Below are 25917 nucleotides of genomic sequence, written 5' to 3'. Positions count from 1 at the left end.
AAAGTCCAACATCTCCATACCAAAAAAACACAAGCAAGTGACTAAAAAATGGGCCCAGGAGCTTGTCCACTATTGCTGGGAATTTAAACTGGTGTAGTCATAATAGATAAGAGTATGATGGTTTCTCAAAAAATTAAAAAAGGAAATAACATAATATCCAAAAACTCATTTAGGGTATCTATTTGAAGAAAATTAAATCATTCATTTGAGGAGATGTATCCACCCTGTTTATTGCATCATTACTTACAATAGCCAGGATATGGAAGCAAACCATGTGTCCAACTATAAAAAAAATGAATAAATAGCAGACACACACACACAAAAAAAAAAACACACACACACAGGAATATTACTCAGCAATGAAAAAGAATGACATTTTTGCCAATATCGATGGATCTAGAGGTTTTATGCTAAATGAAATTAGAGAAAAGCAAATAATGCACAATTTAACTGATCATGTGGAATCTAAAAACAATGAAACAAAACAGAAAAGTCTATACAAAAAGTCCAAATGTGATTGCCAGAGGAGACCAGGGACAAAATGACTGAAATAGGTGAAAGGAAGTAAATGGTACAAAATTTCAGTTATAAAATAAATAAGTCACAGGGGTGTAAATGACAATATAGGGAATAAAGTCAAAATTTTATTAATTTAGAATGTTGATAGTAATGAATTTTATCATGATGATCATATCATAATACATATAACTATTGATCCACTATGTCTACACCTAAAACTAAAATAATATTGTATGCAACCTATACACCATGATTAATAAATATATAAAAATAAAATTAAAATTGTCATCCAGTGACATTTTTTTGGCAATAAAACCCCAAAACTACAGACCAATAGAAATATATGTGCAAATATCCTCAAAAATCATTGGCAAATCAATTCCAACAATGAAAAAAAAAGGAAAAGAATTCAATTGTTGCATTAAATAATTTAAATCTAATGTTTTATCTTTTGATGTTCATATATCATTTATTGTGTTTTAAAAGTAATTTCTCTGCTATCTCCCAATTTTTTCAGTTAAGTGAAATTTTCAAAAATTACAATTCATTCTCCTCCTATATACTTAGACTTGGCATTTATCATTCATAACAAATATTCCTATTAGAGAAGAGACAATTTATTATCATTGGAAGGTGACTAAATGAGTAATATGAATAACTTTAATATTCAAATCTCTGGCAAGATGCTATTGTTCAGTATTGTTCAATATTGTATCATTCCTGCAGGTATTTAGTTGTTTCAGCACAAATCTAAATAACTTATTTATAAATAATAAAATTGATTGCAGGTATATTAAAGCCTAAGACAGAAAAATTGAGAAGATAAGTTTGGAAGGGCACCTGGGTAGCTCACTCTGGGTGGTTAAGCATCTGCCTTCAGCTCAGGTCATGATCCCTGATTCCTGAGGTCTAGCCTCCCTTTGGGCACCCTGCTCAGTGGAGAGTCTGCTTTTCCTTCTCCATCTGCCCCTCCCCCTGCAGATGTGTTCTCTCTCTTTCTCTCTCTCTCTCTGAAGTAAATAAAATCTTAAAAAACAAAAGAGGTAAGTTGGGAAATTGATGTCTTTGTGACAGTGACAATAAAGTTGAAAATATAGTAAGTCTTCAGAATTAGTGTCAAATATCATGAAATGCCTGTTATTGGGATGATGATTTTAGAATATTCTCAGTAATCGAAATGACAAGAAAGAAATATATTATGCCAAAATTTGGCCCCAATGTCTTCTGGAACATAAAAATTTCTCAGAGGCACTTCTCAAGGGACAAACTAAATGACACATTATAAGCTTTTTGAAAGACTCTACATCCTGGAGTGTATGAAATACACTCTCTTCAAAATAGCCCAAGTGTAAGAATTTCCTGATCAAATTTTAAGTGACACATTGATGAGAAATTGACTTTTTCCACTATTGCCTCACTCTGAGTTCCCACAGGACCAGCAGTTTGTGAATGCCACAGATATTGTGTGCTTACAAGAGTAACCTGACCTCCTACTGGAAGATGCACAACTGTCTGGCCAACAGAAGGTATGTGTCACTACTGCCCTGTCTCTCTCCTAGTCACCTCATTTAGGGGAGATTACAAATGCTGGATGGGATGCACCTGATGTACAAATAATATACAATTAATCCCAGAGAACATTGGTATCTTTATTTCAACAATTCAGGGTAACAGACAGGAATGAGTGTGAAATATGTTGGAGAACTTAAAATATTCAAATTCTTGCCTGCAGAGAAGTAATTAATAATATACATCTGTGCATAATTGTGTTTGCAAATCAATATTATTTTAAGTGAAACCTATAAGCATCATGTCAGGGAACACTTAATTTAGATTTGTCATCAGCTATAGATATAATTATATATATTATTTGATATTTAGCCCAATCTTAAAAAAAGATTCTTAAAATTAGTGCATCAAATCATAATGGTCAAACATAATTCATGCATATATTTGCCTAGATGAATGAAAGCAATTTGATTTTTTATAAAAAGCAGGATAATAGCTTCTGTAAAATGCTAATTTTAATTATAAGCATTCAAAGACTTTTTTGAAAAATTGATCAAAACTTGGCAAAAAAAATTCAATACTGAAACTCCTGTATAATGAATTATGCATAATCTAAAGATATAAATGCTTTATATGCATTATACGTTATTTTTATTCTCATTTTAGATTGATAAAAACTAGGCAGCTAGACATGAACTTTTTAAAGGTTATAACTCTATAATTGAGAGCCAGGAGTAATTTCAGATTTCATTGACTCCTGAGTTCATCCATTGAATTCTGAAATTATATTTCTTTAATTTATTAGAATTCTTCATTCAATTAAAGCCTTGAATATTCACAAATCTTTCTGTAGTTGTACCAACAATATTCTTCCATAAATGATCTATATTTTTATTTATTGTATCTTCACCACTAAATCAATTGTCAAGTTCTGGTGGTTTAGAAATACTTTTTAAAAATATTTTCTGCTTATTGTTTTCAATTTTGTTCAGGTTTCAGACAATTTTACTGTGTCATGTAACATTTTTTAGCATATGGAATCATTCTTTCAAAACTTAACAATTTCTAGAACTCAACAATTATTCAAAATAAAAATTCACTTGATAGTGAATTCTTTCAGCAAAGAAATGTAAATTCCCCCCAAAAGTCATATACTACAGGAAACTCCTAAATATGCTAAAACTAGTATCTCCAATCTTAGAGCACTCAATTTTTAACCAATATGGACTTAAAAGTTGTCAAAAAAGTTGATATAGCATTTTTTTCTAATACAACATTTTAATTTTAACACAGTTATTCTACTAACATTGTAATATACTGTGGAATCTGACCTAACATTGATAAGGGCAAGATTATTCCTGAATTCCCTTTTTTCTTCACAATTTTATTGCTTTACAGTTTTCCAGTCACTACTGTTGTGTCAAGCATAGAGTATCATTGTAAAAAAAAAAACACTTATTTCATCATAAAATGCTACTTTAAAGCTCTAAGGAAATTAGTGCCAGCTTTTAAACTACAAATGAAGTTGTTCACCACACATTCCACACAGTGCGACTGTCCTGTCTTGTCACTATATTCACTCTTCATCAAGTCCTTCAGTACAGTTCCACTTAGCACTTTGCTTGCCACTACGCAGCTACAGAGATGAATAACCAAGAAGGTACCTATGCAGAACTCAATCAGGCTAAGGACTCAAAAAGATAGCAAATGAAAGCTAAAGGTGCTAAATGTTCCATTTTAGTAACTGAGCAGAAAATAAGCTATGCAGAATTAAATCTTCAAAATACTTCTCAGGATCAAGGGGACAAGAACTACAATTGCAAAGGTAAAGCACTTAATACTCAGTATAACTGTTGTAGGATGTGTTCTGGGGTGCAGGGGTGTAGAGAATGAGTAGGGAATGATCTCCCATATTTTTTATTTGTGACAATCAGAGCTTGGAGCTGGAATGTGGTCTTGTAATTGAAATCTGAGCACTAACTGTATTCAGGCATTGCTGTAATTGGTCATCTTTATCAACATTTCACGGAGTAGTATATTTACTGCAAATGCAATGGTATATTCTGAGAGAAGATTACAATGATCGATAGGGGTTGGAGTCCATATTTTTATATGTGACTCTCTGTGCATCATTGGCTCTCTTATATGTACATTTCTTAAATGATTATTTCCATCTATCTTTTGTCAGTGTTTTCATTTCTCTTCCTACTATTTACCATCATGTCCAGGGAAGTTCATTACTGGGATCCTGGGAATCATCTGCTTTGTCTTGATGTCCACTATGTTCGCAATAGCTGGTATTCTCTGTAAGTGTTTGAATGGTTACAAGGGAATTTTTCAGTTTAATTACCATCAGTGCCTCGAAATGTTGCACAATATTATGGAATTGTGTTATCTCATTTTAATGCATGTATGCTCTAAGTGCGGAATGGTTACTCTGAATTTGTCAAAATTAGAAATAATTGTAGAGAGTATTACTAATATATTCAGGCTTCAATACCTCAAGGGCAAGTTAGAGGGGAGAGACCTTATTGAGATATACAAATTAATTCTTGGAATTAGTTAAACCAAATACTGTAAGAAGTGGTGAGGTTTGTTCTTCAGGCTTTTGAATTATTTTCCCCTACATGTTCATCACTTTATTAACTCTTAACTGGTAAAATAAATTTTATTACAGTTTTCTGTAATACATTAAATTTCAAACTAAGAAACTCAGATAATTATTATTTATTTAGTTTAATAATAAGTTTGTATGGGGATTACTTTATTTTTCTTGCTACTGACATACTGGAGCAAAACAAAACATCCTTGGAAACAAGGATCCAGAAAGGTACATCATTTTCAAAAATCTTTATTATAACTAAAGCCAATTTATCATTTTGGGTATTAGTGATTATTTTGGGCCTATTTCAGAAATTAGCCTTACTCCTAACTCTGGGAAACAAACTAGGGGTGGGTAGAAAGGGAGGTGGGCAGAGGGTGGGGGTGACTGGTTGACGGGCACTGAGGAGGGCACTTGATGGGATGAGCACTGGGTGTTATTCTATATGTTGGCAAATTGAACACCAATAAAAATAAATTTATAAAAAAAGGACGTAGTTGTGAAAAACTATGAAGTTCTGATGAAGGTCTAAATAAATAGAAAGCTATTCTGTGTTTGCAGTTAGAAATACTCAATATTGTTAGGATGTCCCTTCTTCCCAACTTCATGCAGTTATTCAAATGACATCCCAATTAAAATCATAGCATGTTGAAAAAAAAAAGAAATTAGTCTTAGTTCATGAGTATAATTCCCTGTTATTTTCTAGGATTTATATTTATTTATTTACTTACTTACTTATTTATTTATCTCTTAAATTGGGTTTATGGCCCATTGGGAATTTGTTTTTTGCGATGCTCTGCTTGCCACGCTGTGAGATGATAGGTTTTTGATTTGGAATAATGCAGTTAGTATCTGAATTCCTCTGTTGAGGTCCTAGATATATCCTTATTTCCTTAGTGGCAGCTGTAGGTATTACAAATATATCATTTGTTCATTTTTATTGAGAGGTAATTGACATATAACATTGTATATCTTTAAGCATACAACGTGTTCATTTGATACACTTACGTATTGGAATGTAATTACTAAGGTAATGTTAGATAACATTTTTCTCATGTCATTTATTTAACATTTCTATATTTATTGAGAACAGCTAAGATTTACCCTTACCAACTTTGAAGTTTATAATATGTAATGCTGACCATAATCACTATGTTGTACATTAGACCTCCAGAACTTATCTACTAATTATAACTCTGTATTCTTAAACATCTCCCCCCTGCCCCTTAAAGCCCCTGGTAAACCACATTCTACTCTTTGCTTTTACAAGTTCAACGTTTTAGATTCTACATGTAAGTGACACCATACAGTACTTTCTATCTCTGCCTATTGCCACTTAACATAATGTCTTTAAGATCTATCCATTTGTCACAAACGGCAAGATTTTCTTCTTTCTCATGGCTGAATAATATTTCAATATGTATAAATATGTGTGTGTTCTTCTGTATGTGTGTGTGTGTGTCATATGTTTTTTAACTGTTTATCTGTTGGCAGTTCTTTTCATATATTGGCTATTGTGAATAACATTGCAATGAGCTTGGGCATGCAGATATAACTTCGAGATAACAATTCCAGTTCTATTAAATATGTACATGAGTAACATTATTGATTCATATGGTACCTTTGTTTTTAATTTCCTAAAAAACCACCATACTATTTTCCATTGTGGCAGCACCAATTTACATTTCCTTCAAAGGATTTCCTTTTCTTCACATGCTCACCAAAGTTAGTTATCTCTTATCTTTTGGAAAAAGCCATTCGAACAGGTATGAGGTGATACTATATAGTGGTTTTGATTTGCATTTCCCTGATGATTAGTGATTTTTGAGCACCTTTCACATATTTTGGCCTTTTCTTTTTTTTTAAAGATTTTACTTATTTATTTATTCATAAGAGACACACAGACAGAGAGAGAGAGAGAGAGAGAGAGAGAGAGGCAGAGACACAGGCAGAGGGAGAAGCAGGCTCCATGCAGGATGCCCAATATGGGACTCGATCCCAGGACTCCAGAATCACGCCCTAGGCCAAAGGCAGGTGCCAAACCTCTGAGTCACCGAGAGATCCCCCTTTTTGGCCTTTTCTATGTCTTCAGAACAGTATCTTTGCAGGTCCTTTGCTCATTTTTAAAATTGGATTATTTTCTTTGTTTTAACTGCACTGTATGGGTTCCTTATATATTTTGAATACTAGTCCCTTATCTGATATATGGTTAACAAATATTTGCTCTTGTTCTGTGCATTATTCTTTCAATATATTTTTTAAAAATTTTCCTTTGTTGTTCAGAGTTCCTTGGTTTAATGCAATCCCATTTCTGTTTTAGTTTTTGTTGCCTGTACTTTTGGTCACTTATCCAAATTCATTGTCTTTACCAACATCCAGGATCTATTTCCTTTTGCCTCTACTAGTTATTTTATATCTGTATGTGTTTTTCTGTTACTTTTTTTTTTTTGTCTTTTTATTTCAGCTTGAAGACTTACTTGCCTTTAGCCTCTCTGTAGGCAGGTTAAAATTTCTTCTGACTGTGGCTTTAACCAACCACACTGAAGTCATGCTACTGTTCTCCTCTGACTGCCATCTGGGGTAAAAGTTGAAAATTTGACACACCATCTCCTGGGATGCAAGAAAATCTTTATCTGTTTTTTATTTCTGAATGACGACTTTGCTGAATCAGGTATTCTTAGTTGACAGGTCATTTTCTCTTTGATCACATTACATATATCATCCCACTCTCTCCTATTTTGCCCTGGGAAGAAGTTCTTGCTGAGAGAATCCTTTTTGGTGTCTGGGGTGGCATGCTGACCTCAGAGCCTCAAGTATATTGGAGCTGTCATCCAAGATCAGGCACAAATAGAGCTACCATAAATGACTGGTTCACTTGCTGAGGCTGTGGCACTGGTGTCTAAGGTAGAGACTCATTCCCTAGAAACTGTACTTGGGCCTCAGGAGCTCATCACTGTGAGTGACTCTGGCTGGCTGGTGGAATGTATCAGTGACACAGGATCTGGGATGACAGAGTTCGGTAGACACTTAAGCCCGGGGAGAGGGGGTATAGGGTGTGGTAGTAGCATAGTGTGAGGATAGTGAGTCAAAATTTCAATTTTGTCCCAAAGGGCAGTCACAAAATAGCAGCAGCATGATCCAGTGCTAGTTTGAATAATATTATATCGTTATGTGTATATTACGTTTTCTTGATCCATTTACCCATCATTGAACATATGGGCTGCTTCTACCACTTGGCTCTTGTGAATAATGCTGCAGTGAGCTTCGGTGTACAGATATCTATTTGATATCTTGCTTTCAATTCTTTAATATATTTTCCAATATGTGAAGTTGTAAATTCATATGGTTATTCTATTTTCAATTTTTAAAGAAGCTCTATACTGCTTTTCATATTTTTTAAAATTCTATTTATTTATTTATTTAATTTATTTATGATATATATATATATATATATATATATATATAGAGAGAGAGAGAGAGAGAGAGAGAGAGAGAGAGGCAGAGACACAGGAGGGGGAGAAGCAGGCTCCCTGCAAGGATCCCGACATGGGACTCCATCCCCAGATGCTGGGATCACACACTGAGCCTAAGGCAGATGCTCAACCACCGAGCCACCCAGAAGTCACCTCATATTTTCATGATGGTTGACTAATTCACATCCCAAAAACAGCATACACGTATCCCCTGTTTCCTACCCCTCGGCAACACTTTTGTTTTTATCCATCTCAAGGAGCTTGAGGTGATATCTCATAGTGTTTTTGATTTGAATCTCTCCGATAATTAGTGATATTGAAGGATTAGTCCTTTCATATGCTTTTGACCATTTGTATATTTTCTTGGGAAAAATCTCCATTTCACCCTTTTGCCCATTTTTAAAGAGGGTTATTTGGTTTTTGTTGTTGTTGTTACTAACTCATAGGACTCCTATATATTTTGGATATGAAGTTTTGTTTCATATATAATTTCAAGTGTTTCTTCCTACTCTGTCATTTCATTCTGCTGATCATGCCTTTTGAGCATCAGAAACATTTTAGTTTGATGTGGCCCATTTATCTACAAGGGGCTCTTCCTTTGTGTTCTTTGTTTTTGGTGTCAATTCCAAGAAATCATTGCCAAATACAATGTTTTTTACTTTCCCCCATGTTTTCTTCAAGGAATTTTGTTAACATTAATATATAGTGTAAATATTGGCATCCAATTACATTATTTTGTATATGGATAGTCAGTTTCCCAACACTGTTTGTGAAAGGTACTGTCCCTTCCCTATTGAATGGTCTTGGCACGCTCATCAAAAATGATTAGACCAAATTTACATGGGCTTGTGTCTGGATGCATTTTTCAGTTATTGTTTCCATGGAGGATTGAGGGCCCCAGGGATTCCTATGTCTTCATCTTGCTCATATTACCCACCCCCTACAATCTGAAATAGTGTCCAGGGCAGATGTGGATTCTGTGGTAGATAATGGTCTAAGGCTGCTGAAGGTGGATGATATTATCACCAATTCCTTGATGTTCAAACTGATTTAGGTCACCTTATGATCCACCTTGTTCTCTCAGAAGTAATTTTTGTCTGTGTTTGGAAGTGTTCTTCAGTCATTTCATTACGATGTCTTTGTTGTGGATTTCTATGTGCTCTATTAGTAGTTTGCTAAGCCTCTGGGGTCTGTAAATATATTTTAAAGGAATGTTAAGAAACCATTCATTCATTGTACCTTAGGATTGTTTTTCTGTTTTTTGTTTGTTTGTTTGTTTTTCCCACCTCTGCTGTTCTTCTAAGTTTGTATTTAGACCTATACTGGTTTTCCTTAATACTGTTTCGAATGTCTCTGAACATTGGTAATTTTTCTCTTTTCTCTCTCATTCTATGGAATGAATAAATTCTGTAAATCCTTTGGCAATTTCATCAATTTTTCCTACTGCATCACAAGTTTTCTGTAGTACCAATAGAGTGAATTTTTCATTTGAGCTATGTAGTTATAAACTCAGAATTTCTGTGGTCTATTTGCATAATTTTATTTCTCCATTGATAATTCCTATTTGATCTATTGCTACCATAATGTTTTCATTTAATTATTTGAATGTGGTTTTATTTACAATTTACATTGATTTTTTAAGTATTACTTTAAAATATTTTTTTCAAAAAAATCTTACCACTGTAATAGTTTCTATAGACCATATTTTCCCTTAGTATGGAAGACATTTCCATACTAAAACATTGTTCAGTTCCATTGCAATTTTTTTTTAGGGTTTTGTTTAACTATTTAGAAAGTGAAAGCATGAGTGAGTGCCTGTGAGCAGGTATGGGCAGAAGTGGAGGGAAAAAGAATCTGAAGCCCAAGAGTGGCTCATTCCACAACTATAAGATCATGATCCTAGCCAAAACCAGGAATCAGGCACTGAATGGACTAAGCCACCCAGGAGCCCCTTCCAGTTCCTTTTCATGTTTTTTCTTAATTTTTTTAGGTAGAATTTTTGATAATACAGTTTAGTAAGCATGAACACTATTTCATTTTTCTTTGATTTACTATTTTTGAAATTTTCATAAATTTTGCTGCAGAATATTCTAAGTCTACCTGCTGATCTGTATGCCCAGTTATTCCAAAACTCTTATTGTTTATTTTTTATTTTTTGGCCTATACATTCCTATTGATTGCCCTTGTGGTTTTGTAGCTTAGATGTCAACTCCTATTTTTTTTTCAAAATATTGCATTTAAATATTGCAGTTCAGTAGAGCTTCTACCCTTTGCCTGTGATGAATATGTATGTATATCTCTGTGTGTGTGAGTGTGTGAGTGTAGGAGGGGAATGCTTATAATTTCACTAGCAGTTCTCAAGCCTCCTTCTGCTTTCACTTTCTATTGGTTTCTTCTTGGTCTCGTCTCTCTATGCACAAGTATTTTTTTTTTCCGTCAGCCAAGAGCATGTAGAGAACTCATGTCAATTTTTTGTTCATTCTTTCCATTACAGTATCTTCCCATTTTATTTATGGAAGTCACAGAGCTTGATACAAGCACCACAACTTCTGACTTGTCAACATAAGGGTTTTTCTCATTCATTGCCAAGCAAAATCAGCAATTTGAGCTGAGTGAATGAGCTATTTCACCCCCTTCCCTACTGCTAATCATGTCTTCCTTATGGCAACAGCACCATTGTTTTTTGCATCTTCTCCAGTTGTAAAAACTACAATTCTTCTTGATCACTGAGCTAGGATGAATGGTGGGAGACATGGGAGTTGTCCTCGCCAACAAGAGGACAAATGTGCTTCTGCTTACTTGGAATATCTAGGATTATTTCCAATGTAAATATTTCACAAATTATTATTAACCTTTAATCAATTTTTAGAGCCCTGAAATTGTTATCTTTGTAAGTTTGTCCTCTTCACTTATGATCGCTTTGAAACTTTTATAGTAAGTATATTATAAAAGTATAATATGCCCAATGTCTAATATTACATTATAATTTAAAAGATTCTATAAAGAAAGAATAAATGTATTTGAAAGAATAAATGTATTTGTTACTACAAAATTCAAATGAATATGAGCTTTTATTTGACTTCTAATAAAATTTGTTCACTCATAGTGTTTTTTGGACATCTTCATGGATAAGAGTCTCCCAGAGAAGCCATTATAGTTCATCTGTGCAGGTAAAATGCTCAACTTTCTTTTCCAAAGCGTAAGTTTCTTGAGAATATTTATCCTTCATGCCTTAAAATAATTAATTTTACAGAGAAAAACAGCTATACATGAACAACTATATAAACACAATTGTGGAGGTGTTTCCATATTAAAATGATATGGGGAACAGTCAGATTTAGATACGTAACTGTTAGTCAAAATAAATTGTTTATACATCAAAATATAATGTTATGTATTGATAAGATTAATGAGATATAATTTTCTGTATTTCAGGTTGTCAATATCTTCAGAGAGAGACAAGAATTGTCCATTTTTTTTTTATTTTGAGTCGAGCAAAGGTTCTTTTGAATCCTGTTTAGACATGAAAACAGGTATGCCTGGGTGGCTTAGTGGTTAAGCATCTGCCTTTGGCTTAGGGAGTGATCCCAGATACCCGAGTTTGAGTCCCACATCGGGCTCCTTGCATGGAGCCTGCTTTTCCCTCTGCCTGTGTCTCTGCCTCTGTGTCTCTCTCTGTGTCTCTCATGAATAAGAAATAATCTTAAAAAATAAGAAATGAAAACATATGTTTGTGAACATAAGGCAATTTAGTACTGAATTTGGGTATAATACTATCTCAAGATCTTAAAAAAATATCCTTTCTTCAAAAGCCAATTATTTTCTCAGAGTATTTTTCAGAAATGTATTTTTAGAGCAATTTTAGGTTTACAACAAAATTAAGAGGAAGGTACAGAGCTATCTTATATTTCCCCTGCATGCATATGTGCATGGCCTCTCCCATTATCAACATCACTCATTAGAATAGTTTATTGCTACTAAGGATGGATACACAGTGATGCATCATTAATCACCAAAGGCCAAAGTGTATCTGAGGTGTTATCCTAGAACTGTTTTTCTTTTCTTTTTTTTTAGTTTTATAAATTAATTTATTATGAGTGTTCAATTACACACAACATACAAGAGATAAACAGCCCAAGTGCTCATGCCCGTCAAGTGTCCCCCTCCGTGCCCGTCACCCATGTCAAACCGCGACCACCCCGCCCTGCCTCCCTTTCCACCACCCCTAGTTCATTTCCCAGAGTTAGAAGTCTTATATGTTCTGTGTCCCTTTCTGATAATCTCCCACACATTTCTTCTCCCTTCCCTTATATTCCCCATTCACTATTATTGGGGTTGCAAATGAGAGTTGACAACCTAGGGTGGCTAGGTTATTAGTCAGAATTGAATCAGGAGACATAAACCAGAGGAAGTTTGATGTAAACAATTATTATCTATTTGTAATGGAAAGCCTAAGAGAAAAGGCTACTAAAATAAGGAACATCATAAAGAATTTCCTAGAGTTGAAGGAGAGCACCTAAAGCATAGATCACTGGAAAACCAGGTCTACTCTCTGAAGATAAGATTTAGATATCATTGAAGACTATGGGCGTATACAGCTTCATGGCAGACATGCTCACAGCCTTGGCCTGAGACAGAGCAGTTGCACAGTCCACAGACTGAAGTTGGTAAGGATGGATCTCAGGCTGTGACTGGCAAGCAGGAGGAATGCCTGCCAGATTGTTCGTGGGGTACAGAGCAGAGGAAGCTTTTACTGCTACTGGCCACAAAAACTTGCTGGCAGCTTAATACACAGGACTTCCTGCTTGCATGCAGCTGGCAACCAAGTCATAGCGGCCAAACACCATGAAAACACCATGAAACCAGAAGAGCCCTTTCCGCTGCAATGTCTCTCCATTGCCTTTTACTGACGAAACTCAACTTTATGTGAGCTGACAAGGAAAAGAAGTGTATAGCACCTACCTCTGTTATCTGAAAACAGGGCACAGGGGGATTGATTGGAGCCAAGAGTACTCAATTGTTAATAGGCACTCAGGGTGATCATGCAGTCATCACAGGGGTGCTATATAAGAGCCATTCACATTTGCTCCACATCCTCGGAGAATGTAACCGACCCATATGCTCTGAATCTGTTTTAGAGCAGCATTATTTTGATTAGATTTGTTTTTTGGCAAAGATTGGTATTTTCATTGGATAATAACCAGTGTTCTTTAATACTTTTTCCTCTTTGTTTTTTTTCCTCATCTGGATTGCAGACAGTTTGGAAGATACCCTTTTTTATTAAATTCTCCATGTTCCTATTCTTGCTACTCTTCACTGCAATGCTTGGAATACTTTAATGGGAAACAAACATTAAATAAATGTTAAATAACTTTTGCTACTCTTCACTACAATGCTTAGAAAAATACTTTAATGGGAAAAATTGTTATATTATTAAATAATAATAAAAAAATGTTAAATAACAGAAAATATGAATTAAAAGTATAACAATACTTGTGTGATCAAACAGCTGGGTATTGACAGATTTGGGGGAGAGCTTTTAGTAATTTGGTAATTATTCAGAGATATTTCTACTTTAGTTTATTCACAACAGGGAAAGAGCTTACATTTGACTATTATTTGCAAAATGACTTAGTATCTCATTTACATTTATCTCTTTGAATATAGCATGTTCTTAGTCACTCATATAAATGATATGAATATTCAAAATTAATTTCATACAATATATAAATGGCGGCTGTAACTAATTGCTACAGCTATGTTATAAACTACCCAATATTGCATTGGCATTTAAAAATAATTTAAATTTACTTCTGATTCAACCATGTATAGTTTGAGGGTGTTTCAGTTGATGTAGGTTGGGCATGTTTGAACTTAACTCCAGACTCCATGTTCAGTTCAGAACTTTTTAAGGTATTTTATTCTTACAGAAGTGAGATACTTGCTATATGATCTTTTATAAGAGAGATTAGTAGCTCTCAGAGGAGCCAGTAGATATGTGCTTTTTAATGCTTGGGCCCTCAACTTGTAAAATGTCACTTTCTCACTCACATTATATCATTAAAAGAAGTCACATGACCAAACCTGTAATTAATTGTCTGCAAAGCATACTCTTTTCAAAGTGGTCAGATGAAAGGAATATAGATCACTGGTTATAGCCTGATCTATAATAGCCATGGAAATATTTTTCTCATATTTTATGAGATAGAAAAGTGTTTGTAAAAGATATATATTTATTGGAAAGTAATTTAAAAGCTTAGTTAATTTTTAACTTCACATCTAGTTTTTTGTGTCCTCCCTGCCAAATAGTCTCAGAAGGTGGTTTTGTTTAGCGGTAAACATTATCCCATAGATGCTTTCATCAGGGTCCTTGATCAATGTGAAAATGGGGAATAAACAACATGGGATAAAATTTAAGGACATCAGCAATGAAACAGGTCATGTCAATATAATTTCTGAACATAAACTCTCATCCCTGTGAGTCAGTTACAGAAGCACTCTGACTCAGGCTCCTTTCTTGAGAAATATGATAGAAATAGTGTTTTATTCATAGAAATACTTAAAGATTATTTGAAAAGCACCTCTTGGTACATAAGTTTTCACTAAGTCTCAGTCATTTTTACTTAAAAACATTATGCTTAATTTTCATTATCTGACATGAGGACCATACTTACAGCTGCCTGATAGGACTGATCTAAGGAATAAATAATAATGCTTAAAGATCCTTAAAATAAAGTGTAATCACATTGAGTTCTTGCTATATGTCTTCTTTTCTTATATTGCTTCCCTAATATTCAATAAACTCTGATTCCAAGCGGGCTCAAAGTCTAGAACTTTATCTTTCTCTTTTCACCTATTCAAATCTCTATTCCTTCAATATATTAGTTTAATGTCCCATCAAAAATATCTACTGATTCAGCCAATTCAATAATATACATCAAAGATATTAGCATTTTAAATAAGGCTTTTGAGAAATTCAACACATTGTGTATGAACACTAAACAAGAGTAATTTTTACTGGATATGCATTCCCATTTTGGAAATCACATCACAATTATTGTTCATTTTCTCAGTGATGAAAAACCCCTGTTTCCTCCCACAATGTGTTGTTTTGTACATATTTAAAAGCTATCTTTTTTTTTTGGAATTGAAGACATTTGAAAAGGATCATCAAGTTTTGACAAGATAGCCAGTTTGGTTCCTATGTTTCAGAAACCTACAAGGTCCTAGGGGAAGAAGACACTGAAATGCCCTTTTCCTTTCAATGTTGGAGCATCTCATCCACATCTGTATATGCACTCTTATTGTTGAAAACTGGAGTAATTTAATTTTGTTTTTTTTTAAGATTTTATTTATTTATTTGAGAGAGAGAGAGAGAGAGCGCACAAGCAATAGGAAGGGCAGAAGAAGAGAGAGACCAAGCTGCCCACCAAGCAGGGAGCTCATGACAGGGCTTAATCACTCAACCCCAGGACCCTGGAACCATGACCCCAGCCTAAGGCAGATGTCCAACTGACTGATCCACCCAGATACCTCAAGAATAATTTAATTTTGAAATTAACACTTGTGTAATATAAAAGACTAAAAACAATTAAGAAAAGAATTCATACACCCCCAATTCTTACTTTGTTTACTCTCACCATAAACTATGTGTTGTCTGGATTGTTAGTATTCTTAGGGAGATTCAGCCTAAGTTGCTTTACCCTGACATAGATGTAACATTTTCCAACCACAGAAAATGGGTTTAGAAACAGGACAGATGAAAAAAAAAAGAAAGAAAGAAAAGAAAGAAAGAAAGAAAGAAAGAAAGAAAGAAAGAAAGAAAGAAAAAGAAAGGAAGAAAGAAAAAAAAAAGAAAGAAAGAAAGAAAGAAAGAAAGAAAGAAGAAGAAAGAAAGAAGAAGAAAGAAAGAAAGAAGAAAGAAAGAAAGAAAGAAAGAAGAAAGAAGAAAGAAAGAAAAAAGAAGGAAGAAAGAAGAAAAAAAGAAAGAAAGAAGGAAAGAAAGAAGAAAGAAAGAAGAAAGAAAGAAAGAAAGAAGAGAAACAGGACGATGGTAACCACAGTTGTGGTGAGCACAGTGTAATGTACAAACTTGTCAAATCACTGTTTTACACCCAAAACTAACATAGCATTGTGCATCAGCTATACTCAAAAACAAACACAAGTGTTATGTTTGTTATTTTTAAATCTCTGGATGTGTAGTAGTGCATAAAATCATCAAAACACTAATCTTTCATCCACATAATCACCATCATCATCATTGTAATCATCATCATCTTCATAATAAAACAAATTCTTCACCCTTAGTGAAATTATTCTCCCATGCCCAGAGATCATTGTCTTCAAAGATAATGGCAGATAATGATATTTGAAAAAAGGAAAATATCCTAACAACTTTTTGGGGGTGACTGCTATTTTTAAATGCTAACTGATCATTTTGCTAGGTATATAATCTTAACATTTTGGAAGAAATATTCTTTATACAGTTAAATGTGATAAGTATATTTACATATCAAGAATAGAATAAACCTCTAATATTATCTCCTCTTAGATATGTTGCTCTTTTTTTTGAAAAGTTTAGAAATGTAAAAAAATTATCAACATAACTGACCAAGTATATTTGAAATATTTTAATTGTACATTCAGAATCCATGAATCGTCCTTTTCTCTTTAATCTCTATTATGTTGGGACCCCTGCTAATTCATTTAGTGTGGAGCATTTCTAATGACATAACTCCTACATTCCTCTGGATTTGCAATTTTAGTTCTGACATTGGTTGTTTTGATTGCTTTTGTTTTGGAAAATATTTAGATTTAAGAAATCTGTGTCCTAAGGAAAATTTTGGTACCACTTTCACAAGCTTTGCAACTGGAATAGTCATCTTCACCAAATTTCTCAACCAAAAGCAATACTGATGCTTATAGGGGCACCTGAGTGGCTCTGTCAGGTAAGCATCTGCCTTCAGCTCAAGTCACATTCCCAGGGTCCTAGAATCGAGCCCTGAGTCAGGCTCCCTGCTCAGAAGAGAGTCTGCTTCTGCCTCTGTCTCTCCCCTTACTTGCTCTCTCTTTCTCAAATAAATAAATAAAGCCCTTTAAAAAATGCTGATGCTTATAGTATACTCTAGAGACATGACAAAATACTAATGCTTATAGTGTAGAGACATGACAATTCTTCCATGTATTCCTGACACCATCTTTCACAGCTTTTCAATTGTCTAGGCCTTGCTAGCATTTATTTCTGAGATAGATATAGATGTAGATGATATAGATATAGATAGATGATACAGATATAGATATAGGTAGTTATATGATATAGATGCAGATATATAGTTGGCCCTTGAACAATGTGGGCATTGGGCATGCTGAACCCCTTGCTGTCAAAAATCCTCATAGAACTTTTGATTCTCCCTCAAATTAACTACTAATAGTCTACTGTTGACTTGAAACCTTACTAATACCATAAACAGTCAATTAACATGTATTTTGTATGTTATATGTATTATATGTTGCATTCTTAAATTCAGCTAGGAAAAAGAAAATATTATAAAAAATCATAAAATGGAGAAAATATATTTACAGTGTTATAAAATATCTGCATATAGGTGGACCATCACAGTTCCAAATCAAATTGTTCAAAGATCAATAGTATATATAAAATACATATACATAATGTATATATTATATTTTTTATATATACATTAATTTCTGAAATATTTATATAAATAATTTTGGGGGGTTCTCTATGGTTATGTACTTCTAATATTCTATTTATTCTACTTGCCTACTCAATTTAGCTGAATTTGTAACCAAGAAAATTCAATTTAATTGCAATGGAATATTAATGTTCCTGGTGAAAGAATTATATATCTTTACCCTGTTGAGCTCATTTGGGCACTTCTAAGATGAAATACAAGGAGGCAAATTCATGGCTTTCTATAGCTCCTTTCTCTCTGAAACAAGAGCCAGTGATGTTCCAGATAGAGGCTACTTAATAAACTTTTGTCCGGGGGTGAAGGTGATCTGGGTGAAAGGCATATGCTATAAGTAAGAAATAAACTGCAGATATAATTTTGTTCATGAAATAAGACCCAATATTTGGAAATTTTTTGTTACCGTACGATAACCTCAGCTTTGTCGACTGATATAATGGTTTTGAGTGCTTCATTTGTTTTTTAGTTCTTTCTGATTCCTGACCAAGACAACTGTGCTTCCCTAACTTACTTTATCAATAACTTTACATGTAGTAAATTTTCCTTTACTACAGAATCCCAAAAATATGCATACATACATATATATATGCGTTTTAAAGATATTTATACATATTTATTTTTATATAATATTTTACATGTGTGTATATACCTTTTATATAATATTTTATGTGTGTGTGTATACGTTTTCACACAAGATCTCCATATGCTTTTTAGAAGCAAAAGCATAGTTATTCCAGGAGAACATTGTAATACAGACACTATTTGACTATTTGAATATAAAAATAGAAAATTGACAAATTACATTTACTACTTAAAAATATTACTCCTGTGTTGGCCCAAGTTGAACACATTTAGCATATACGGCTACTTCATGACTTACTATCCTTTCAAACCATAGGAAAATGCTTTTAAAATGGCAATTCCTTACCAGACCTTGAAAACAACATAAAATGAATACAGAAAAAAATTTTCTGTGAAATTGATTATAATAATAAAAACAAATGCAATAGAGTTCACAGAAAATTAAAATAAAAATCAAAATAATTGTACATCAAAATTAAATTAGAAATTAAAGTAAAAATTAAGTCATTTAAAGGGCAAGTATAACAAATAATAATAATATTAATAAAAGAAAAGATCAACTTAAAGGTAACAGGTAATGAGTTCTTAGATGCTTAAGACTTGTATTGCCAAAGTAAGAATTTAGATACCTGCATTAAGTTCTTTAGTTTTACTTAAAGATGATCTAGGCTATGTGGCATTTTTTTGAAACTTAACAAAATAAAAATCAATAGATTTATTCCTGTTATGACTCTAAGAGAAAGGCACTGAGGAATGTGATTTTGTGCTTAAGAAATACCAGACTGTATGCTAAGTGTGCTGAGGGTGGTTGTGTACCACCAGTATGTCAAGGTGCAGGAGGAAGGGAAATTCCATAAAGAAGAATATATGACATCCTCAATACTCTGTCCAGTAACATGGTTCCTTCCAAAGTTTCAATATCGCCAGAGGGAAACTTATTTGTATGTTACCTGAATTAATTAACAAAGTAATACAATTTTATGACAAAAATATTGCTCAATTTTAATCAATATAAATAAACAAATAAAGATTACTAAATTTTTAAGGAGAAAATTACCAAAGTAAATGGTCAGAACTAACTCTCAACAGAAAATTAATGGATTAAGATATAATTTCCAAGTAAAAGTAATCCAGCTTCCAAGAATGAACTTGGGAAAATGATGATTTTGTGTATGTAGTTAAATCTCTCTTCATCTCAACCAGTGCTACACTGGCATTAAAAACAAAACAAAACAAAACAAAACAAAACAGGAATGCCTGGATGGCTCAGACGGTTCAGTGGGGGATTCTTGATTTCGGCTCAGGTCATGACCTCAGACTCCTGGGTTCAAGCCTCACCTTCGCTCCAGACTGAGCAGGGAATCAGCTTGAGGATTCTCTCCTCCTCTCCCACAGCTCCTCTCCCCACTTCCTTCTCTTTTTCTAAAATAACTAAATATTTTTTAAAAAAATAATAAGCCTAGAACAAGCAGCAGGATAATGATTGAAGACTTTACATCTGAATCTCTTTCCCTTCAGAAGTATTTAGCATAAATAAGAAATAGAGAATAAGAAACAAGGTATGGGGAAAGGGAAATGTCCTTGAAACCATCAGGAAGATTGATATTTTGTTATGATTGTGAGGAAATTTGAAAAAGTCAAAACATAGCATTAATCGGCAAATATGTCAAATCACTAAGTTGTATGCCTGAAACTAATGTAACATTGGTTGTCAACTATACTCAAATTTTCAAAAAAAGGAATTCTAGAAATGAAAAAAAAATGTATTTAAATGAAAAATCAGTGGCATAAAGAACAGATTAGAAACATTTAGGGAGAAAGTAAATGAATTGAAAGAACAATTGAAGACAAGAAGGGGAGATAGAAACTGTGAAAGCTACTCAGAATATGAAAGATCGGATCAGAACAATAGGGAAAATGCAGATAAGTGCCATTGGAAGAGAGCGCACCTGATTGTAGTCAGGATTGATAGCACACCTGATGAAGCATACCTAATTTGAGAAGCACATACATTTGAGAAGCACAGTTCATCACTTTCAGAAAAGATACATTTAATGAACACCTGGCTGCAATGTAGTAAAACTATTTCTAAACTGTGTCCCTCCATTTTCCTTTAAAGCTTCACAAATTAGATTTTTTTCCCAACAGTACACTGGAACTATTCTCTATTTTGTAAAGCCAATAGTAAACGTATTGGATAAACTCATCTTACTTGAATTAGGTGCAGTACAAGACACAGTAAATGATTAGTTCCCCCTTGAAACACTTTCTTCACTTGGCACTGAGGGCAATACATTTTCTTAGTTTTTTATTCCTACCTCATCACTACTGGACTGGTTACTCTAGTGCACTCGGATTAGTGGCACCATCATTTCATTGGGCAAAATCTAGACACATATATATCATTCCTGTGGTTTTTCTCTCTCCACTCTTTCTTCATCTCTTGTTGGACTTCATGTCATCCATTGTGTCAGTTTACTTCACTAATTAATGTCATATTCGCCATTCGCCAATGATAATTCTGGGTAGAAACATACTTCTTCAGCTTGTGGCCCATGACCTCTATTCTTGTTTGTTCTTTATTCCCATTACCAAATGCATTGTCCTCTGAGCAGGTCAAATTGTATACCCAAAGCATGGAAATCTGACCTTGCAGTTCTTGCTTTAAAATCCTCAAAGGATTTTTATTACTATATATTACTATTCAAAAAACATAGCTTGAAATTATGAATCTTTCTTCTCACACTTGCTTCTTATCATTGCAGACTGTTCCAGGCTCTATCATGATCTCCAGTTATTATCACCTTACCTAATAAACCAACAATAATGAACTTCATATAGCTATCTTTATTTTATTATCTCTTCTGTGTCTTTGATATTCCTATCTTTGGTTCTTGGTACGTTTTAAGCCAAACACCTTGCTATCTAACATATTTTTATAAAACATTCCCCCAAATCACCTAATCCAGGACATCTTCCCTACACCATTTTCTCCTAGTTGATATTGGCAATCCATTGTGAAATTGTCACGTATGATCCTGTCTTCTATAATACTCATCCTCTATCCACCTCCCCTTCTGCAACCCTTTGTTTGTTTACCCGAGTTAAGAGTCTTTCATGGATTGTCTTCCTCTCTAATTTTTCCCACTCGGTTCCCCTCCTTTCCCTTATAATCCCTTTCACTATTTCTCATATTCCACGTATGAGTGAACATTTACGATGATTGTCCTCTGATTGACTTATTTCATTCAGCAAAATACCTTCCTGGATTTTTAATGAGCCTATGCATTTTCAACACTTCTGATGGAGAAGATTAATTCATTTTTATAACAATGGAGAAGCACAGTTTTACTTATTGAATTTCACTGTGGGGGGAGGGATGTTATTGTGTCTACCATTACATATTATGTATAAATTTAAAACCATATGTTTATGTCTGTCTTAAATAGACTGTGAACAACTACATGGCAGGGTTTGTACTTTATACTTTATTAAACTGTGTATATTATTGCCAAACAATATGCTTGCCACCCAGAGAGGTCCTCAATAGATACTAGCTCAGGAATCAAATAGAAAACTCTTCATGAAAATATCAAAGATGTTCTGTGTATACCTGTATTTATATTTTGTTGCACTTTGGTATTGTTAATTCTGTGTAAAATAGGGGGAGATAATTAATGCAGTATAGAAAGTCTCCAGGAGGTTAGCTAAAGCTACAGAAGGAATATTAAAAGCTTTCAGTAGTAATTTTCATATTCTCCGAGAGGGTAATGTAAGAATTGTAGAGTTTAAGCTACATGTATTTTTATTCATATGTACACAAATGAATCTATTGGAGATAAAGAAAGCAGTAATAAGTCAATTAGAATTTGAGCAACTGGTATTAGGTGCATTAAAAAAAAAAAAAGTTGTGACTTGAGAGACTGGCTCTACCCAGATCTGCAACTGTGTCATTCGTAGGTCTATTTCCTTGGGCACTTGGGTTAAATAATATCCAAATTTTATATCTATAAAATTCTAGGATCCTTTGTTATTTAGAACACTGAAATAAAAAATCCACTTAGATGCAAGATGTGGAAGTTGTAAATGCCATCCTATATTTTTTTTCATGAATGTGCAAATTACCACTTTGGCAGGAAAGGTGAGGTTAAATGGCAGATAAATAAACAAGCAACCAAAGAAAAATAAGTAAGATGCTAATAGAAATTTGAAGTCATCTGATTTGTAAGTCGTGCTTGTGATTTACTCAAGAACAATTTTGGAAAGAGTTACTACTATTTACATAGCTGTTTATCCACAAATTCTAAGTAATAATACAGGGAAAAATCTCTTCTGTCTTATTATGGCATATAAATTGATATTAAACAAATAAAAAAAATAAGTCTCCTAGCATGGAATAAGAAGTTAGTATAAAAAAAATATTTCTTTGTGGAAAAAAATGACATCTCAGTTTTACTTATTTTTAGAATTACAGAAAGTTATCTGAGATGGAGCCAAGAAATTATTTTCTATTAAGAGTTCAAGAAACTGTGCCAAACATTAGTTCATTGCCAAGATGGGGACCTGTTCCCCCTCCCCTCTCACCAAAGAATACTTTCAAGATTTATGAATCTCTGCCTTTAATGCATCCTATTAGTGTACTGATTGACAGTATTATGATATTATATGTACTTTGCCCAGTACATAATACCTAGCTGGATGTTCTGCATAAATACTTTAGTTTCTGAATAAGTATGTTTGCAGGATTTTTTACTTTTTAAAAAACTTTCCAGTACTGTTAACATGCAGTGTTATATTAGTTTCAAGTGTACAATAGAGTGATTTGACAATTCTATGTATTACTCAGTGCTCATCATGAGGAGTTTACTTTTAATCCTCTTCATGTATTTTAAACATCCCTCCACCCACCTCCCTTCTGATAACCATCAGTTTCTTCTCTAAATTTCAGAGTTTTTGCTCCAATATGTCCATCCACATCCAGACTCAGATCTATTTCTGTCTTTTTAAATTACTTCCTTGCTCTTGTGAATCTTAGGTTTGTCTTTTGGACATGTTCCTTATCAATTCAAACGTATTTACAGAAAAGTTGACTACAAAAGTTCCATTTGGTCCTAACCACATACCTTATACTTTCATTTCTGGGCAACTGCCCAGTATACACCTCTGACCACATCCAGGTTTAGTGTCACAGCTTGAAGTAAGCATCCTGCCCCAGAGGACTTTTTCTCACCACAAAGTTGCACTATGGCCTCAGCACCTCCTCCCCTTAGTGTACACAGGAAGAACTTAATACACACTGAGCCATGTCAGCAAGCAGAACATGTATCTTACTGGCCAAGAAGACCAGTTGATTAGGTCTTGGTGAGTGGTTATTTTCATTTAACAAAAGTAATTACTAAATAGTTTGCTAAGTGGTGGTGAGTGCTTTTAAATGACTTGAACCCCATACTGTTTGCAAACCATTGTAACTTTCTTTCTCCAATAGTTTTAAGAGGTTGGATAAATATGCCCATATGAAGTCCATTCACATATTTTTGTGGTTGAACTATCATTTCTGCATAAATTTTTGCTTGTTGTATTTCATTTATTAGAAATTAAGTTTTCTGAAAATTATGTCATGCCCTTTTGCAATTTTACATATCACCAAAGCATCACTAGTGTTGAGCAAACCCTCAATAGGTGTTCCAGCATGACAGATCCAGTATGTGCTCAGCATTAAGAAATTGGAATGTCTGTGTACATACTATTTCTTTATACTAAGTTTTTTTTTTTAACTCTTCCCGTCGCTTTTTTTTTTTTTTTAACATCATCCTGGGCTCATTTTAGAATATGCCTCTTTAAGAAGTCTTTCTTCACTCTGTAAGTTTGTTAAGGAGCCTATATATAAAACACCAGAGCTCCCATGCCTAGCTTATCATGGTATTTATTTCAAAAAACTGAACTTGTAGGTATGTTTTTGTAACTTCCTCACAGAGCTAAAAGTTCCTATTTGAACAAAATGAAATGAGTAGACTAAATGCAGTGTACCTATTCCATCTCTTTTTCTCAACCTTATATTTAAGAGACACAAATTTACTTAAATCTTATGCTACTAACATAAAAATGACACTTCAGGCAATTGTGATTTAGGTTTCCCTCTTACAAAGCCCACATTTGAGCATCCATTCATTTACTTTCATAAACCAATTGTAAAATTGTGATTGTAAGAAAATATTAGCTTACATTTCCTAATTATAGATCTAGTTTTATGTGTAAAAGTCAATGAAAAGGTTGATTATCTGAAAAGAATATTGATATGAGAATGTCAGAATATAACATTATTATTCTTTCCTCCAACTTGATTTATATTCACTCATCTTGTTTATTATTCTTGAACTCGTTTCATATTTATTTGTGCATTTTCCATCACCTGCTCTAAAATGTAAACTTCACAAGGACAAGAAATTTTGTCAGGATTGTTTACTTCAAGCATTCCCAAGGCCTAGAAAAGCATCTAGCAAATAGTAGTCACTAAACAAACAAACAAACAAAAAATGTGTTGAGCAACTTTATTATTGTCCAACCTTGAAACATATGACCCCTACACAGTTTGATCTCCTTGCTTCCTGACTATAGCTTTAGGAGTTTAAGTTTGGAAATTTTATTTTTCTTTAAATTTTATGTATTTTTTATTAAGTTATCTTTATATTTTTCCTGATATTCTGAATAAATGAATATAAAGAAAATGTATTGTGAGCCAATCTTATGAAATGATACCAGTTCTCATATATTTACTTTCGTCTTTCTCTCTCTCTATCTCAAAAAAAGAGAGAGCATGAGCAGGAGAGAGAGGGGCAGAAGCAGAAGGAGAGAGACAGAGAGAATCTTAAGGAGGTTCCATGCCAGCTTAGAGCCCAATGCAGGGCTTGATCTTACCACTCTGAGATAATGACCTGTGAAGAAATCATGAGTCAACCAGTCAACTCAACCAACTGAGCCACCCAGACACCTCTCATATATTTATTTCTTATACACACACCAGGGATGTGTGTTTAAGTTCGTAATTCTTCTGCATGTGATATATACATATATGGTAAAGATCAAATTTCCTATTTTTATATTGTTATAAACAATTTTTCAGCACTAATTATTTAATGGTATCTCATTTCTTACTTTATCTTCAATGCTACCTCATGTACTTTTTTCGACTGTGCACATAACTTTTCCTGTCTGTATCTTTTTTCTTTTTCAGTTTGCTTTGTCCATGTTCATCTATCATTTTGTTTTAATTAACATAGCATTAAATAAGGTCTTAATAATCCCCCACGTTTTCTTCTGCAATAGCAATAGGACTATTGGCTTTTGCAATTTAGGATCCTATTTTGTAGGTTATACAATAAAACCTGGGATATTAATTGGAATTAAATTGGCTCACTGAAACATTTTAGGATTAACTGACATCTTTATAAGAACCAGTAGTTCCAACAAAATTTGGAGTTTTCAAAAAATACTGAATAAGTTATGTAAGTTCCAGGTAAAT

This window comes from Nyctereutes procyonoides, unplaced genomic scaffold, assembly GCF_905146905.1.
Source record: "Nyctereutes procyonoides isolate TBG_1078 unplaced genomic scaffold, NYPRO_anot_genome, whole genome shotgun sequence".
Taxonomy (NCBI): domain Eukaryota; kingdom Metazoa; phylum Chordata; class Mammalia; order Carnivora; family Canidae; genus Nyctereutes; species Nyctereutes procyonoides.
The sequence above is the reverse complement of the archived record's forward strand: the minus strand, read 5'-3'. Positions refer to the sequence as shown.